General features: G+C 39.7%; 1 long non-coding RNA gene across 3 annotated transcripts; it reads left to right on the plus strand.

Moving 5' to 3' along the window:
- Window positions 1-1,369: 1,369 nt before the first annotated feature.
- On the plus strand, window positions 1,370-17,602 carry LOC109203694 (uncharacterized). Of its 3 annotated transcripts, XR_003221374.1 has the most exons (5): window positions 1,370-1,786; window positions 2,998-3,102; window positions 16,161-16,290; window positions 16,523-17,002; window positions 17,082-17,602. It is a non-coding gene; the product is annotated as an uncharacterized LOC109203694 (long non-coding RNA). The 3 variants fall into 3 exon arrangements; XR_002063461.2 differs by lacking the exon at window positions 1,370-1,786 and having other exon boundaries at window positions 2,918-3,102; XR_003221375.1 differs by lacking the exons at window positions 1,370-1,786; window positions 2,998-3,102 and adding an exon at window positions 12,947-12,961.
- The last annotated feature ends 366 nt before the right edge of the window (window positions 17,603-17,968 follow it).

A 17,968-nucleotide genomic window follows, 5' to 3' on the forward strand; every position in this document is an offset into this window, starting at 1 on the left:
CACCTGCACTCCATCAATGTTATAGCGGCAGAGTTTACGTTTATCTTTAGAAGATAAATTAATGATAATAAATGATGATAATGAGCTAGTTTAATTATTTTACAGTTTATCGCAAGTACATTGTAAGTAACTGTAATTAAAATACCTAAAAATGAACAGTAATCAGTTACTCTACTTTTTCAGTGGAAAAGTAATTTAATTACAGTAAGGCGTTACTTAGTTACTTAGTAACGCGTTACACCCAACACTGGCTAAATCATCCAAAGTCTGGGGACTGACCATTCTAAACTCATCACCAGATTCGTGTAATGTAGCTAACTTATCGTTAGCTGGCTAACCATCTCACATGGTAACATTATTATGATCAAAATCCTCTCAGTACAACATTGTACTGTCAACCTGAATTTCACTGAATTAAATCTGTATCATTCGTGAACCCTCAGTTTTTATTGAAGCAGTGTTAAACTCGTGAGTTGCCATCAACAGGATTTCAGTGGTAGTTAAAGTACTCACTTAAAACAGCAAATTAGCAATAACACTTTAAAATATTGTACTTCTCTGTCAACAGCGAGGATAACTGGCATAATAATGTTAAATAAATCTATTTAACTTTGCTATTAAACAACAGGATCTAATATAACAACGGACAAGCGCAGTTAAATACACAAGTTTATTTCATTTCTAGATCGTAGCTGAGAACTGCCTCTATGTGAAGGAGACCTCTCATTCTGCCAATGACGCCATCTGTTGAATCAATCCATGTACAAAGCAAAGCTAAACCTAAACTAAAAGCAACTGCATATGTATATAAGGAGAATATTACTATTATATCCATATCATTACATTATTCATATATTTTATTTACTAATTAAATTACTCGTAACATGCACTCTGTGTAAATAATGTTCGTTAGTAAGAAAAACATGAACTCTTTGTTAAAGTATATTTTGTGTAATATCCCTATTTACAGTTGTGCTATTCAAAGATATGCATGTCTGTGTACTCAGTGTGCCATAAAGAAGATTATATTTAGTGGTTAATTTACTGTGTTACATTCCCTGCTCATTGTTTATTCATGAAATATAACAGCCATTTGAAGACAGTACACAGAACAGTTTTTGTGAAGCAAATCAGAGATAGACAAATACAAAAAATAGACAAAAACTGTGTAACAGCAATCCTTATTAAAATGCTTCATGCAAAATTAAAAGGAACGGAATAAGTCAACAAAAGAGGATGTTACAAGATCAATATTTGACAGAGAAGACATAGAACTCAAAATTATTCCAAATTAAATGGCGATTAATGTACATCTGTAACATTTACATCAGCATTAAATATTGGTCTGTAGAGTTGGATGTCTCGAGACCGGTCTTGGTCTCGAGACCACTTTTACGTGGTCTTGGTCTCGACGGACTTTTGTCTTGGTCTCGGTCTTGGTCTCGCTGTTTCGGTCTTGCGTTCTCAAATCGACATAGTGTTCGGGAGATTTGGAGTCAACCATCAGCGGAGCGGGGGGGTGGCTTACTGGGCTTAAGCCAGGGTCATTTTTTCAGAAGCATGGGGTCTTTTGGAGTGTAATTTGTTAGTTAGATGCCTGACTGACAACTGTATAAAACAAAAGCAACACACGAAGCACAGAGCGCGCCGTCGTAAATTCCCCCTAATTTTGGTATGATCCGAGCTCAGGCACTAGGTGACTGAGCACAGCACGCATGTGAGCGAGTCGGGAGAAGCTGCTGCCTGTGAGTTTGCTGCAGACAGAGGAGAGCTTAAGTTTAACCAGGTACCAAAGCAAATCATTCGTACTGAACTAATAATGTAAATATGACGGTGTATCACAAAAGATTGATATCAAACTGATCACGTGGTTGCGTTACTTGCTCTTCGAGTGAATCAACAAATGGATAAATAAAAAGCCGAACGACAATGCTGATTTTTTAGAGTCTTAGCTTACATTTCATATTTTCAGTTCTTACCCTCCACGGCTAAACAAACTCTCTAAATCGGTTTCAATTGTGTACTGATGAACACAACAATGGACATAAGGAGCTTCTTTCAAAGAAAAAACTCAGGTAGATGTTATTTTATATATTATGCTTTGGATGTTGTTCAGTATATTTCTATGCAAAACAAGAGGAATTTCAATACACAGCAGTATATTCACAGTTGAAACCAGATATTTACATACACTTTAGGGAGAAAACATAAAAACTTTTTTTTACTGTTAAACATCAATTTAGAGTAAACTTTTGTTTTAGATAAATAAATGTTGAAATATATATGTATAAGTCATTCTTTTTTGAACAAAACTCAAAACAGAGCCTTATAATCTTTCAGTCATTTCTACCCTCACTTAATTTCCTTTCGCTGCTCAGCTCTCACACAGTGGCTCAGCTGTGCTCCAATCCCTCCATATTGTGGCCAATCACATGCGAGGATATAGGATAATATCATTATGTGAAAAACAGAGAGGGTGAGAGACGCGACAGTCAAGTGGAGCATGCGTCTGTCCTCTCAGTAAGTGAGTGAGACAGTAGACAGCGGTGAGGAGGGCTGTGCGAAAGCAAAAACACATAAATATGCCTGACACCCGTAAACGAAGCAGCATCTGGCTGCAGTTTAAAGACTTTTTTTGTCTCGGTCTTGGTCTCGTCTCGACTCGGTCTCGGTCTTGGTCTCGTCTCAACTTGGTCTTGGTCTTGGTCTTGTCTTGGTCTCGGATTAGGCGGTCTTGACTACAAGTCTATTGGTCTGTACCCGGAAACCAACAGTGTCATCAGTTCATTCAAGAACCTCCAGTAGTGACCTTTTATAGCTCTTTAACAGGAAAAGGTTGATTTATAATTTGCTTTACCGCAATATCATATTTGTTCATGTGTTCAAATTGGTTGAATCAGTGGATAAAATAAATAATAAGTAATGTGTTAAATAATGAGACAAATCAAAACATTTGTATTTGAATAGTTTGGTTAGCTAATTGTAATCTCTTTACAGCAGATTGATGAGACAACAGCAGAGCAGGAAACATGAGCAGATACAGGAGACACGGTGCAAAAGGAGCCATCATGGAACAACAGGAAGGTGCTGAGACCAGGGCTGGTAAAGTGAACACTGTCAACATGTCCACATGCAATCAGTTTGTCTTTTAAATGATTTTCTGAGTTCATGCTGAGCCTCCTTTTAACTTAATTCCTATTAATTATTCCCTTCTTTGTTGTCTGGCTTCTTTACCTCCTGCATGTTATCTTTCCTTGGATACCTGCCATGTGTGCATGTTTCCATTGTGTACATTATCTTTCCGCTAACAGTAATTTCTCTTTGGAATAATACAAAAGTTAATCTTAACTGGAAGCACATGATCAACGTGGGGACGGCCTCGGTGTAGCGATGCAGAAAGGTTTCCTCGCTTAAAGTCAGACAGTCAGAGCATTTCTGGCCCCCGGGCAAATTCATCTGCTAAACTCTCCTCGCTGATCACAATTAAGAGATGAGAAACTTCTGAAGACCTCTTCTACCTTCACTCATATCTCCCCTCCACCCGTCCCCCCTCGTCATCCCTCGCTCATCCCTTCCTCCTACCTCTGTGATGCCCTCCTATCTGTGTTTGCAGTCACACTGGGATAATTGCACACCTATAATGGAGAAATTAGTCGGCCCTGAAATGAGCTTGTCTCCCTCTCTTTCTCTCTCTGCTCTGAGAGGTCGAATGCTGCCGCTCGCCTCGCTCTGCCACATCAAACCCTGACGAGCTGCAGGAGGAGGAGGAGGAGGAGGGATCACCGCTGCGAGGCATCCTCCACAAATCAGCTTTCACTCTGCAGCTTCCTGTCTTCCTCTTCCCTCTGCTGCTCCTGCTTCTTATTAGAATATCACTTTAATGTCGCACTGCAGGTGTTTTATGACTATAAAGAAAAAAATAAAATGGAATAAGAAGCGATGCAGCGGCTGTCAGCTGAAGAAAGTGGCCTGTCCACGTTTCTTCATTAGTCCCTGGAAACGTCTTTATCAAACGTATTGATCTGGTTTTCTGGTCCTGAGATATGATCGTAGCTTTAAGAAGTGATTTTAACGGTTTGAACCCTGCAGGAATTTTTCATATTATCTTTATAATGATGATGGTTACATGCATAAAATGTACGGTGGCTTATAAAGTACTGCTATTATACTGTGGACAGTGTTTTTGAACCTGTGGTGAAAATTTTGCACTAATATTGAAATTGTTAAAAGAATCATCTATATATGAAAATATGATTTCTCTCTTTTTTTAAATAAACAGCCACTAAAGCTACAAACATACAAGAAAAAACCCCAAAATGCTTGAATATTCAGAAGTTAAAGAGCATTAAAATCACATTTACTCCGATATGAATACTGGGGGGGAAAAAACACGACCTCCGACCTGAAAAACAATCACGGTCACGTGTCAAAGTTGAAGCCCAGGGGCCACATCATGCCCTTTTCAGTTTTTAATCCTTAATTACTTCAGACCGGGCGCACACATTTTCCAGAGCTAGTCGAGCCTGATGAAAAATGACCTGGGATTCAAAGTCTAAATATATATTCAGTTTACAAACACACCTATCTACATTTGGTTCTATTCACAAACTTCACTGAAAATAATTAATGTGCACACAATTGTCAAATGCTTTCCTCTGATTTCTTTACTCTCAATTTGGAGTTGAATACAAGTTTTACTTTTCTCACTTGTTCGCCTCATTTCCACCTCCATATTTTTATTCTAGGACTCTATAAGAGCAGCTTTGCATGATTCACAGTTCAAAATAATCCAGATGTTTTTGATACCACAATGAAGCATGGAGTTCGGTGTATTTTGAAAAATACTGACACTGATCTGGAAATAAATAACCTCTTCTCCTGGCTGACACAGAATGCCCTTGGTATTCTTAATATGCTCTACATTTTCCTGCTCCATGTTTTATTCTTCAGTGATATATGTCATTACAGCATGGTTCACAGGAGCTTTTTATAATTTATTCAACTACATTTTTTGAAAGTGTAAAAAAATAAAAGCTAATAGAACCTTGCTATATCCATCAAACCTCCTGCTTTGGCTGAACTTTTACTCTTGTATGAGATCTAGAGGCGACTACTGCGGTCTCCTAGTGACCAAAGCAATGCCAAAAAGGTTTTTGCAGGTTGGATTTACATTTTTCAACTACAACAAGTGGTTTGACATGTTCAGGACCAGTTTCACCTAACTGGCAACAAAAACTTACTAACCAGTCAAGGGATACATAATTTTTTTCATTTTACCCACTTGACCCCACTGTCACACATCCAAAGTGGCAGACAGCCTAATGTCACACAGTTAGTAGTCAAAGGTCGTGTTCAAATTCATAGGCTGCATCCTCCTGAGGCCGCATTTGTAGGCCGATTACGTCACAGCGACACGACGAAGGCTGTCCAAATTCATAGATTCCTCCAAATGCAGCCGACATATGCGTCCTCCTTTTCCCCAGATTTGAAGGATGGGTCGGGTGTGTCCTTCGTGGTTCACCATATCCCAGAATTCATAGCGTGGCCCAGCCAATTCCAGTTTCAAACAATGGCGGAAGCTACTTAGTTTTAATATTACTCTTATTACTCTTTCTGGGTCACAAAATAAACTTTTAACGTATTTTCAGGCAAGAATGTAGCTGTGTAAACTTTAAATATCTGCTCGGTTTATCAAGACATGACATATTTGCAAAAGTGCTCCGACGTTTTCGGAGACGTCTGTTACCCACCAGCCTGATAGCTAATTGGAAGGTTGAGGCTCTCTAGAGCTGGCGAGAACACCGGACTCCTGACACATTTTTTTTTTTTTTGGCGTTTTATTTGTTCGTGAGTAAATCAATTTGGCTGAGATTACAGTTGAATAAACGTCAAACTGATTAAACAGAAGTGTGAGATGATTGAGAATTTACGCCACTGTCCTGTTATATTTTAGATAGCAAGAAGCAGATGGCTGAGTTTATTAAACTCCACCGAGACAGCTGCTGACGCAAATCTGAAGGCTAGGCTGTCCGATTTCACAGCCGCTCACTTCCGGTCTACCCGGCCTTCGGAGGACCTGGTCCACGTAGACCGCGAAGGCCGGGTCCTCAGGAGGATGCAGCCTATGAATTTGGACACTCCCAACGTCTCAATACTGAGCCTTAGCTGAAACAAGCTGTTTTAGCTCCTCCCCCATTCCCCCATTGGCTGCTTCTCATGAACAAGTTTGAACAGTGTGTGGGTGGGGCTTCTGTGCCTCTGATGACATCACACATATGTAAGAGTGTAAAAAACTGTGATGTGCTGAATGTTTAGAGCAGCCCGAGCTTTTAGCTCACAAGCCTTACTGTACATACACTGACCTCACAATATGTACCTCCACCACTGAAACATCAGATAGCTGACAGGAAGTAAGAAGAAGCAGAATAGATCATCTTAAAGCTGTGTGTAATCACAAAATTCATCAATCGAGATTAATATTAAAGATTAAGAAAAAGTGGCCTGATATTATAAAATAATGTAATAAAATTGTGTGAGTGCTGCTTTTCGAGTAATCAAAAAAGAAGAAGAAAAGAATCGATAACTGCAGATTTAAATAAAGTGTTCAAGCATTTTCAAAAAATATCTTGTAAATAAGTTATAAGAAAGCACCCTTAATGTGTTTATTTAATTCTGTGTGCATCACCTGCTCTTCCATACAAACACAGCCAGAGTGATAACATGTTATTGGACTGTATGATACACACTGTGGCTCAGACCTGCAGATCTCTGGTCACTGAACCATCAGCAGGAAAACAGATAGCGAGCGTTCAGGATGACGCAGCCGTCGGGATATTTGCTGATTGAGAGCTTTAAACCGACAAAGAAAGTGTAATTGAAAAGGCGAGTTTAGCCCGACAGCCTTTTGTGATATCTTTTTAATTAAGTTTCCCTTTCTAATGTGCGATCGGCGGGAGCGATAGGAGCGGCGGCGACACGCACGAGGTTTTGTTCATTAAAATGTGGATCTTCAAGAATGTGGCGCTACTTAAAATTCATCCAGATGAGAGGGGGAAAAAGCTGCTGTGGATACACAGCGACTCACACCGAGTCCACTTTACAGGCAGCGAATACACAGAGGATAAAGCATACATGTGATCAACGTGCAGAATACTAATATCACACCTGAATACTAAGCTATCATCACAGGCTCTGCACACCATCTCATATACAAAAACCCTTCTTGTAGAAGACTGAGAACTGAGAGATGCTAGAATTTAGTCAAGTCAGTCAGCAGATTTAAAAACACCAACGTGAACTTCAGATACGAAAATATACTTGTATATTTATTCATGTGTTAAGTCTGATGGCAGTAATCGTTCAGTTACCAACAAGTAACAAACTCCGAGGCACCGCTCAGACTTAAAAACGGCCCCAGTGGTTATGAGGGCCACGGTGGCTCAGTGGAGATATATTACTGTCACATAGTGTATTTTGTATGATTTACTGATGAATTTCAGGAAGTCCAAAGATTTTATTGATTTTTTTAAGCACTACACTGTAAAATCTAATTAGTTCCCAGAACTCAAAAAAATTATGGAAACTCGTTGCCTCAAAAAAATTGAGTAAAGCTTAGCTAAAAATGACTAAGTTAGGACAACTTATTTACTTTGAGTACTCTGTACAAGCTCATTTGTTCCCAGAACTAAAAAAAATTGGATCAAGTTTACGTAAGATGACCAAGTTAGGGCAACTTACTCATTTTGAGTACACTGTACAGCCTTGTTAGTTCCCAGAACTCAAAAAAATTATGGAAACTCGTTGCCTCAAAAAAACTAAGTAAAGCTTACTTAAGATGACTGTTAGGACAACTTATACATTGCAAGTCTGCAGTATTAAGAATAACTTGATATTTCTGACTGTACAATACTAATTGTTTACCTACTGACAAACATTTCAATTTCAACTAAATGAAAAAACAATTTGTGGTAACCTGAATATGATTAAAAATAATTAACAACACTTTTTGTAATGATGTTAAAATGAGCCCAACTTTTATTTTCAAACACAACAAAGTACAACAGCCAACATACTGGACACTGTTCTGCTGAACAACAAACAATTATATTGCCATCACTGTTATAATCTTACAATGAAACAAAGTCTCAGATGTAATTATTCTGAAAATAAGTTTAGGCCTACCACAAGTTTGTTTTGTACTTACATTACTTATATAATCAAAATAAAATATTTATTGTTCTGTCACAAGTGCAGTCTCTAATTTAAACAACACATTTGTTTTCCATTCCAACACAGGAGCTGGAATGTTGTATTATTTTAAGGATGCTTGTTTCCAGTCCAGGCATTACTGCCTGAATGACTGTCATGGATCGAGGTGATCCAAATGTAGGTGCAGAAGAAAGTCTTTAACTTCCCTTAAGTACAGTGGCAGTGGATGTGGGTTGGAGATGCAATGAGCTTGAACCTGCAGGCGACCATCTTCACTGACCACACCATCTGTGACGGAGGACTCGTCTCTCCTGTTGTCCTGCAAGCAAACAATCATATTTTTTGGAACATGAACTTAATTGCTTTCTTAAAACATTTTTTCCTGCATTTGGTATAGAACAGACTCCAATTTAGACAATCTCAGGCTCCCTCCCCACCGGAGAGGTGACATTCAATGTCCCAAATTGTCAGTCTGCATAGCCCGGACCACCACCCAACACACAATAATGTCATGAAAGCATCATTTTAAAAAAGGGCTATGCAAACATGGCCAATAACTTTCATTCTAATGATGTGCAAAATGATTTTGGGCACAAAACAGATTTTGCTGTTAGAAAACTTGCAGACTTCACTATATACAGTGTAGACCCTCTAAACTAAGTTTGGGGGATGTGATCTTTCAAGAAATGCAGACCAAACTATTGTTGTTTGTTTACTTACACAGCATGTCTTGTAGAATTAACTGTGGTCACCAGCAACAGCATAGTGCAGTCATATCTCAAGTCTAATAACAGAAGACAGGAAAAGATCAGTAAAGAAACAACTTCCCCACACCAAAGCACAAATAAAACAATAAGTAAAACAGGCTGATCTAAAGTATGATTAAAGTTCAGCCTGATTAATATAAATGTCACTGACAGTTGCTAATATATTGGAAAACCAAAATACTTACCACTGAGTTGATGTCTTTCTGTCCAGCAGCAGGAGTGCTGGTCCCGAGCCTCAAAGACAGTAAGAAGCAAGCAGAGGGAGAAAAAACAGAACATTTTTCAGAAACTGATTTGATCCTTAATGACTGTGCAATCATTGTAACATAGAGTTTGCTTATGTTGTTAAATAAAGGCTAGATTTGACATTAATAGATGCCACAGATGTTCTAAAGCTGCCACAAAGCATGAAAAAAAAAATGGACGTCTCCGAAAGCGTCGGAGCATTTTTGCAAATATGTGATGTCTTGATAAATTGAGCAGATATTTGAAATTTACACAGCTACATTCTCGCCTGAAAATATCTTAAAAGTTTATTTTGTGACCCAGAAAAAGTAATAAGTTTTTCAGCGGCGCTCCTCCGCCATTGCCGCGCTTACAAGTACGCACAGGCTCCGACAACCGTGGCCGACAAATGCGATCCTCTTTTTCCCCAGACTACCCTTTCTGGGTCACAAAATAACCTTTTAAGATATTTTCAGGCGACAATGTAGCTGTGTAATGCTCAAATATCTACTTAATTTATCAAAATATCACATATTTGCAAAAGTGCTTCCACGTTTTCGGAGAGCTCTGTTATCCACCCCCCACATCCCACACCTACCCCACCCCTAACGGCTGCACCTCCCGAAGAATTTTGTCTGGGCTCTTATCTCACTTATTTATTTCAAACAATCAACAGAAAATTTCACCACATAGTTTTATGTAAGGTTTTTAAGGCTGTGGTGTTAATTTTTGAGTAACATGAGCCCAGCGGCAGCAGCAACGCTAGGCTAACACTAACTAGCTAGCAAGATTTTAAACCTGGTGCTAAACTAAGAGAAGCCACAAAATCAGTTTGAATAAGAGTAAACATTTACTCACCAAGTCAGTGTATCAGGTAAAAATCCACAGCAATGACAACAATAATATCTTGAGCTGAAGCTTCTCCAGGTTTGCTCAACATATTCCATAAAAAATGCACCGTGAACATGCGGACTGATCCGAGAGGGAGGAGGACGGTAGTCACGTGGCATTTTCAAAACACATCTTTCATCCTTCCGCACTGAGAAGCAAAACTTCCAGCTTACTTAGTTTTTCTAAGTTAAGACAACTCAAATAAATGGAGTTTATCAGCGTTTTTGCATAAAAAGTACTGGTAACTTATACTTAACTTAACTTCTAATAACAAATTGATAAAAACTGAGTTCAGCCTATTTAATATTTTTAATTAAACACAATATTACATTTTACAGTGTACAATGTACAATGACTACACTGTTTCCATACTGTAGGGCTCATTTATATCTATGTCAGCTGCCATGGAAATGACATCCAAGCATCCCTCCATCTATCCACCCATTTTCAGAGATGTGGGGGGGGTAGCAGCCTACTCCAGGTATCACACTGAGGGAGGCGGGTACACCCCAGAAATGCCCCCAATCTGCCACACTTACTTAATTTGCAAAGATAGTTGGTCATTTTTCATATAAATGCACAAGTCACTGTAGTCTTCTCCTAATAGATCAATCACACTAGAGAAAAGTTGGCGGTTGCCTGATGATTGCATTTGATCTATTCACAGTGGGCAACTGATTGCAAGTAGTTAGGCAAGTTACCAGGAAGTTGCGATTTCAGTACCCACGACCTCTGGGCAACCACATTTGGTGTTCTGACTCTGACTGCAGTCACTCTCAGACAAAGTTTATTTAAAGTCAAGTTAAAAACACGGATCGTCAACATGTTACATCCAGGCTGAGTCAGTCTAAGCAACAGTGAGCTTAACTTGTTTGTGAGGCATCTCTGTGCGGTATGGTGACTCAACTAAGCTGGTTATATTCTTATATAAAAGCAAGCCGCTTAGGTCATTTGTCATTAAATCAACATGTTGCAGCAATTACATCTCTACATCACTTTCTGGAGGAATTTATCTTTCTAATCTATGAGCTTCTAGCTGGAGTCTTAATGTAAGCAGTCAATACCAGCTAACTTGACCCCATTCAGTCACAGACTGATTAACTCTGTTTTACTGGAAGTTTATTGCCATCTTGATGCAGCAGAGTCAGTCTGAAGACAGCAACTGATGATGAGTTTGAGTCTATCCACAGGACGAGAAGCTCAGTGGAGAAACGGGCCACATTTGCTTTGTTATTTATCGTCTGTGTGCAGTACGATTTATTGACATTTTCACAAAGCCTGTGTACCAATTGCCAAAGTTACAGCTTTTATATGAATACAGTGTTTCTCAAAAAAAAAAAATGTACGTCTATTTCAGCTGCCAAGCAAATTACATCATTATGGAGTGATGATTTTCTAGTGCAGGACAAGAGCTGGGAAGCAATTTATTTAAAAAAGAAAATGTTCTGAATCTGAATGTATCTTTTTAAGTAGCTAAAACAAGAGGAAATAAGGAAAAGCAGAATGGTTTCCTGACAATAAAGCATGCGTTTGAGGGTTATGGATGGGGTTCATCTCCTAAAACCACCATCATTACACTCACTGTTATTGTGGTTGCTAAAACTGTGAATTGTAAGCAGGTGTAGCTCTTGAGTCTTGCTAGCTTTATGTTTAGTTACACAACAAGATGCTGCCAGTTAAAAATACCAAAACGTAAAGAGTCTTTGATAGCTTTGAAGAGAGAAGATGGCGTCTGTACGTCTGTAAGAACTCTTTGTCTTCAATCAAACAGAAAAGAGGCGAGGAGAAGACGACGCTCGGCATGAAAAGAAAGCCTCGAGAGGGTTTTGAGCGGAAGCAGAAAGACCTCTCCAGTTTTTCATCAGGAGTAAAGTCAGACAGTGAAAGCCCAATCAGAGCTGCAGGGTTACAGAATAAATTCAATGGAAAGAGACTCATCACAAACAACAACTTCTTCTGACAGCGCTGATTGAGAGGCAGGAAGACACAAACGAGCAGCTGTTTGGGCTGCGTTCTCCCTCACTTCCTGTTTGTCTTCGCAGCTTGAAGTGTTTCTTTCCTCCAGTTAAGGTCTATTCAGCGTCTCTGGAAACTGGCGTTTCGCCTTTTGTGTCTTGTTGATGACTTTGGAGGCGAGTTAATGAAAGGCGATGCTGAAGGCAGAAAGCGAGGAGAAATAAAGACCAGTGTTGTTTTTTTAAACGCCATTACGGGCGGTGGATTACAGCTGAGGGAGGAGAGAGTGCACAGTGAAAGACGAGCCGGCATTTTCGCTAAAGCTTTGTGTTTTAAGGCGGAATGAAGTAATGATCTCTTAAAGTTTCCCAGCATGGAAACGCAGGAGTCTCCTGGATCATTTATGCTGTCGTCTGTTTCTGAGCAAAGAGGCAGTCAGGGGTGCTAAAACAGATTTATAATCCATAATCTGATTTAAAGTGCGGAAAGTTTTAGCTCACCTTCAGCAACACTTCTAAGAACTTCTGAAAACTGAAGAACCTTGAAGTCTCTGGGCTTCCTGTTTCGCCGTGACGTAGTGAATGACTGGGACTGTGTCACTATGTAGCCAGAAAAATCTAATTGTAGTGAACATTTTCATCTTCTTTATGATGATTCATGATGATGATTCAGTCATGTTTGTATAAGCGAATACTAAGAGTGACCAGAAAAAGTATTTTCTCACACAGAAGAAAGACATAATGGCCTCAGCCTGGTCACTGTTATAGAAACTGTCTGGTTTGTGATGACAGCCGACTTATTGTGACTTGAAGACTCGCTTTGAAAAAGAATAATATCCAGTCCTTGTACCTGTTGGCCTTGAGTGACCGTGAGACCTCCCTCGCTCTTTCCTCCTCGCCTTCTCTGCACTGGAGGTTTGTCTACACCGATTATTTTGCAGGACATGGCTCACACTCTGATATTTTTCTTTGTAAATGGATTTCCTGTGCAAGGGTCCTCATTGTACCTTCAGAATTTGCTTGACTGAACATTTTATAACTTGAGGAAGAATGAAAATAACTATTACAACTCAAAGAAAAGAACAGAAAAGCGAAGGCTGAATTCTTTCTAATGGCCAGCAGGGGTGATACTGGTTGTATAGAAGTGTATGAAAAAATGATCCCATTGCTCACTTGATCTCTGGCTTCAGTAAACGCTTTCTTGGCGAGTTTATGGTTTCAGGTCTTATTGAATAAAACATAATGTTCATTTTGTACATTATGATCTGAGTTAAGCCAAAGAGAAGGATAAACATGAGCATCCCTCTCAGTCAGGTCCATCAACAAGCAACAAGATGGAGAAAGTGAAAATGCCTTATTTACCAATGGGTGGTGTAACAGTGGCTACATCCATCCTACAGTCTATGACACTAGAATGAAAAAGTAAGCTGCTGCCATATTAATTAAAAGTCATGCAAGTCCATCCTATGTAAATTACTATTTATATTAATTTGCATTGTTTACACTCCTGATTTATTTAAACTCCATGAAAGTGACTCTGCTTTTACCTATATATCAAGATTAGCTGTAGTTACAAAGGTTTTGCCTTTAAAGGTAACCCAAGTAAATTAATCAGGTACAAACGACCTTAATCCCGCGTGATGGCGGTGTGGAGGGTGGGTGTTTTAAAGGTGTCCCACCACCAAGCAGTTTGGATGGAGTTTAAAGCCGGCTTTAGTAAGTAAGCCCCCCCTTTCAGACCATACGGTGGCTCAGGTGGTGGCCTCAGAGTTGCTCCTGATTCTGGACTCAGGAGATCAGAGGAAGTTGCCATGCCTGCCTCAGGAGGCAGCATTCATCATAGCACAGCATGCAGTGGGGTTGTTCCAAGGTTACACTGCCTGCTTCACAATGCTGATTACATAATCCTCCAGCAGGGTCAGGATCAGTTTATTATAGTACTGCTTTGGTCATTATAGGGATAAAAAAACAAAGTGCTCCTTATATATGATATTACTGAAGTCGACACTTGGACAAGAGGTAATAATTACGAAGCATAAACAAATCAGCCATTGCTGGGCTTTGGATTTACAGACATCATCATATAGGTGAAAGTTTTAAAACCCATAGCATTTTTTTAAAAGACTAAAATCCCCTGCTCATTTACTCTCTCGCTTCCATTTGAATACACAGTTCACCAAATTTAATGAATAAAATTAAGTATGACACGAATAAGCGGAAGAGAATATATGGATGGCTGGATGGATGACACATGACAGTAAGTAATTCAATGTGGGTTTTGGTTCAAATGAAACCAGACCAAAGAAAGACTTTAGAAAACTTTCAGAAATCTTGGTCTATTGCTTTATAACGTATTCAGGTTGTGTATCATGTTTTTAAAAAGTAACTAAGTAACTAATACTTTTGAAAATAAGTAATCAGTAAGGTAATGGGATTACTTTTTGGAGAAGTATTCAGTAATTAGTTACTAATTACTTTTTTCAAGTAACTTGACCAGCACCGGTTGTGACAGTGTTTTAAACCAGCGATCCCCAACCTTTTTTGCGTCACAGACCGGTTTATGTCCGACAATATTTTCACAAACTGGCCTTTAAGGTGTCACAGATAAATACAACAAAATAAAACCAGTACCAGTACCAAAAGAAAAGAAGATTTATTCATAACACTGGGAAAAGACCCAGGGAAACTGAGTTAACGATAAAAAAAATAACGATAAAAACCGATAAAAACCCTGAAAGCCATAAATTTCACACCCGAGCCTCAACTCTCACGGCCTGGTACCAAATGACTCGGGGTTGGGGACCGCTGTTTTAAACTATCAACTGAGAATTGTTTTTAGCTAACGCTTGCTTGCATGCTACCGCAAACAAACTGTAATATCCAATGTAGCTGCTAGCTGACTAACTTTAGCTTGTAACATCTCTTTGATTCCTCTTTGAAGACACATCAGTGTTAGTTTTTGTCCTTATATGGTGTTTCTGTTGTGTCAGTTATTTGTTGATGTTAATAATTTAACTCCATTGGTAATCTAACATTAACTAGCGCTGCTGACTGTCGATGCGGTAGAGAAGAGGTTCACTGAGGCAAAACACTTAGTGGAAAACTATAAAGTTATTAAATCGCTCATTTTAAAGTTGCTCTACAATCCATCCATATTCTACCAATAAAAAGTCATGTTAAAAATGTTTCAAAAGCAGATTTAGCCTCATATAATCGAGTGCAGAGCACTGAACATGTACATGAGTCTAAATCTCCAGTGGAGTTTGAATTTATTTTGAAAAACATGCATGCTCTCTTCGGTGCATTTCACCTGTGTGTGTGTGTGTGTGTGTGTGTCAGATGTGGCTGCACTAATGAATTAAACAGCAGGCTCATTGCACACGCAAACACACACTCTCTCAAAACAGCCTCCAACAATGACCACTCACTGAATCCCATTCAGCCTTGATTTAATCAAACTCCACTCGGCCTTTAGTCTTTTGTTCACTGATTTTATTTTTCCTCTCCGCCGTGAGTGGCTGCGGGGATGCACGGGCAGGGAGGGAGAAAAGCTGCGGTCAGATAAACAAACAGGACGAAACCATCTTTTGTTGTAGATTAATGGACGCCGTGCTGTCCAGCGGGGTGTTATTGTGAGGTTTATTTTTTGAATCATTCGGGTTTAATTGCAGATGACAAAAGCAAGGGGATGGGGGTGAATGGAAAATTACAAACATCCTTCATTAAAAGGGAGGGCTTCGCTGAGGAAAGGGCGTTTAAACACAGCATAGACACAGGATGAGTTCAGTTAATGGGAGATTTCATTTGTGTTAACCCAGAGCTGTGATTGAACCTCTGAACCTCAAACTGGGCTTCGGTTCAAATGAAACCAGACCACCCCACACAATAAAAACCCACAACCCTTTAAAAAATGCCTCAGAGACCACTGCCATTTCTTCAGTTTATCTACTGTTTACCTTTTTCTCCTGTCCTGTTTGGATCTGTATTGTTGTTAATGTTGTTTGGTTAATGTCTTATTCTCACCCACAGACTGTATATAAGCATCACCTTTGAAAGACTCCACCTCAGAGAGTTTCACAGTTGGACATGTACTTAAACCTGCATTCCTTTTCAGATCCACCAGGGGGCGACCCTGTTGACTTCAGGGGTACAGTGTTTCGTTTCTGACTGCGATCACTGCTCTCGCAGTTTCTGAAGTTTCAACCTCACTAAGCAACCTGAGTGTCCATGGAAAAATTTCAATGGTACCAATCAAAGATAACTTTGTTTCATTGTAGGATGATGGGTTGAGCTGATCATTTACACAACATTGCAAATAAAATGCTTACCATCATTACCATACCAACATTTCACCATGTTGTAGCTCGTAGTAACGTCTGCTTTGGATTATTGGCTGTTGTGATTTGGTTCTATACAAAGAAAAGTCAAAGGAGTACATCCATTCGTCCATTTTCTTCCACTTTTTTCCTGTCTCAGATTGCTGCCCTTCCCTCAGCCTGGTTCTGCTGGAGGTTTCATCCTGTTACTGTCATGGTCTGGGTGAGTTCTGAAGCACCTGTGTTCCTGGCATCTCCACCCCTGGGCGGGGTCCTTTTGTTTCCTCTGACCGGTGGCACTTGTGAGCAATTAGGCTGTGGAGATATAAGACCAGCGCGTGCAACTACTCCTTGCCAGATCGTCAGCCCACCCGTGTTAGTGAATGTTTCGCAGTCACTGAATGTTGTCAAGTTTTTACTAGAATTAATTCTGTGCTCTCTGCTCACAGTTAAACCTCCGGACATCTTGCAATCAGGTTCCCATTTCCTCATTGACTTGGATTGCTGGATTACTCGCAGCCTAACCGGACACGCTCACCTGCCCGCCCCCTGTGCCCAGCACATTGTGGATGCATTGAATATCTCCTTCATGTCACCCAGACCATCTTCCCCCTCTATGCTTTGCCTCCACCTGTAGAAAGTAAGACTGTTTGCAAATGCAACCTACATCTGGGATCTGCGTCCGGAATAGTAACTAACTACTTGTTTCCTTGTTTCAGTGACTTGGGTTTCATGCTTCCTCCTTTTTCCCCGGGTTCCTGCTCTGGACAGTGTCGGGTTCCCAGCTATGTCCACGACAGCCCCAAGGCTTCCTCATGGACTTCCTCACTGACTATTTAATGCGAACCATGTATTCACTGTAAATGCGTATATAGAGGGACTCATGTAGTGTCTCTTCCAGTAGGGCAACGTTTATAGTATTCACCTGGAGTGTTTAGTATTGTGCTCAGGGAATCTTAGTTTGACCTTCGTTTGTAGTGAGACTAACTACATTCTGTTTTTGCTGCAGGGTTTCCTTAGCTCATTGAGATGATAATTAATCAGATGATCTCGTGGTGTTTCATTATTTGAAGTCATAGCTAAATCTGAATTAACAGTGACTGGTCTGAATTTATGTAATCCCCAAGGTTTTAGTAAATCATGTCAGACATTGTTTATTTGAGTTGTCACCCTGTCGGTACTGTTATTTTGTAAATAAAGTTTCGGATATTTGCATTCACTTCACGTGAATGGGTCATGAGTGGTGTCTGCACCTGAGTCCTTCCTCCTGTGTCGGCCTGGGGAGCTTGGGGGGGTGGGGTGGGGGGGTCTTATGGGGTTCTTGGGGTTCTCTGTATTATTGTAGGGTCTTATGATATAAAGAACCTTAAGGCTACTGTTGTTGTGATTTGACGCTGCATAAATAAAATTGAATTGAAAGCCTCAATTAAGGATTACAATTATAAAACAGGTGACTTTTAAAAAAAATTTTTTTTAAAAAGCACCCCTGTACAGTTGTCATAAAGGGAGAAATTATCTGTAGACCACACAGTTTTTAAGGGGTTTTATTTGTTTTTTGTTTTGTTTTTTGCATCAGGCTGTAAACATGTTTCTGATTTAGAGTTGG

The sequence above is a fragment of the Oreochromis niloticus genome, linkage group LG2, assembly GCF_001858045.2.
Source record: "Oreochromis niloticus isolate F11D_XX linkage group LG2, O_niloticus_UMD_NMBU, whole genome shotgun sequence".
NCBI classification, from domain to species: Eukaryota; Metazoa; Chordata; class Actinopteri; order Cichliformes; family Cichlidae; genus Oreochromis; species Oreochromis niloticus.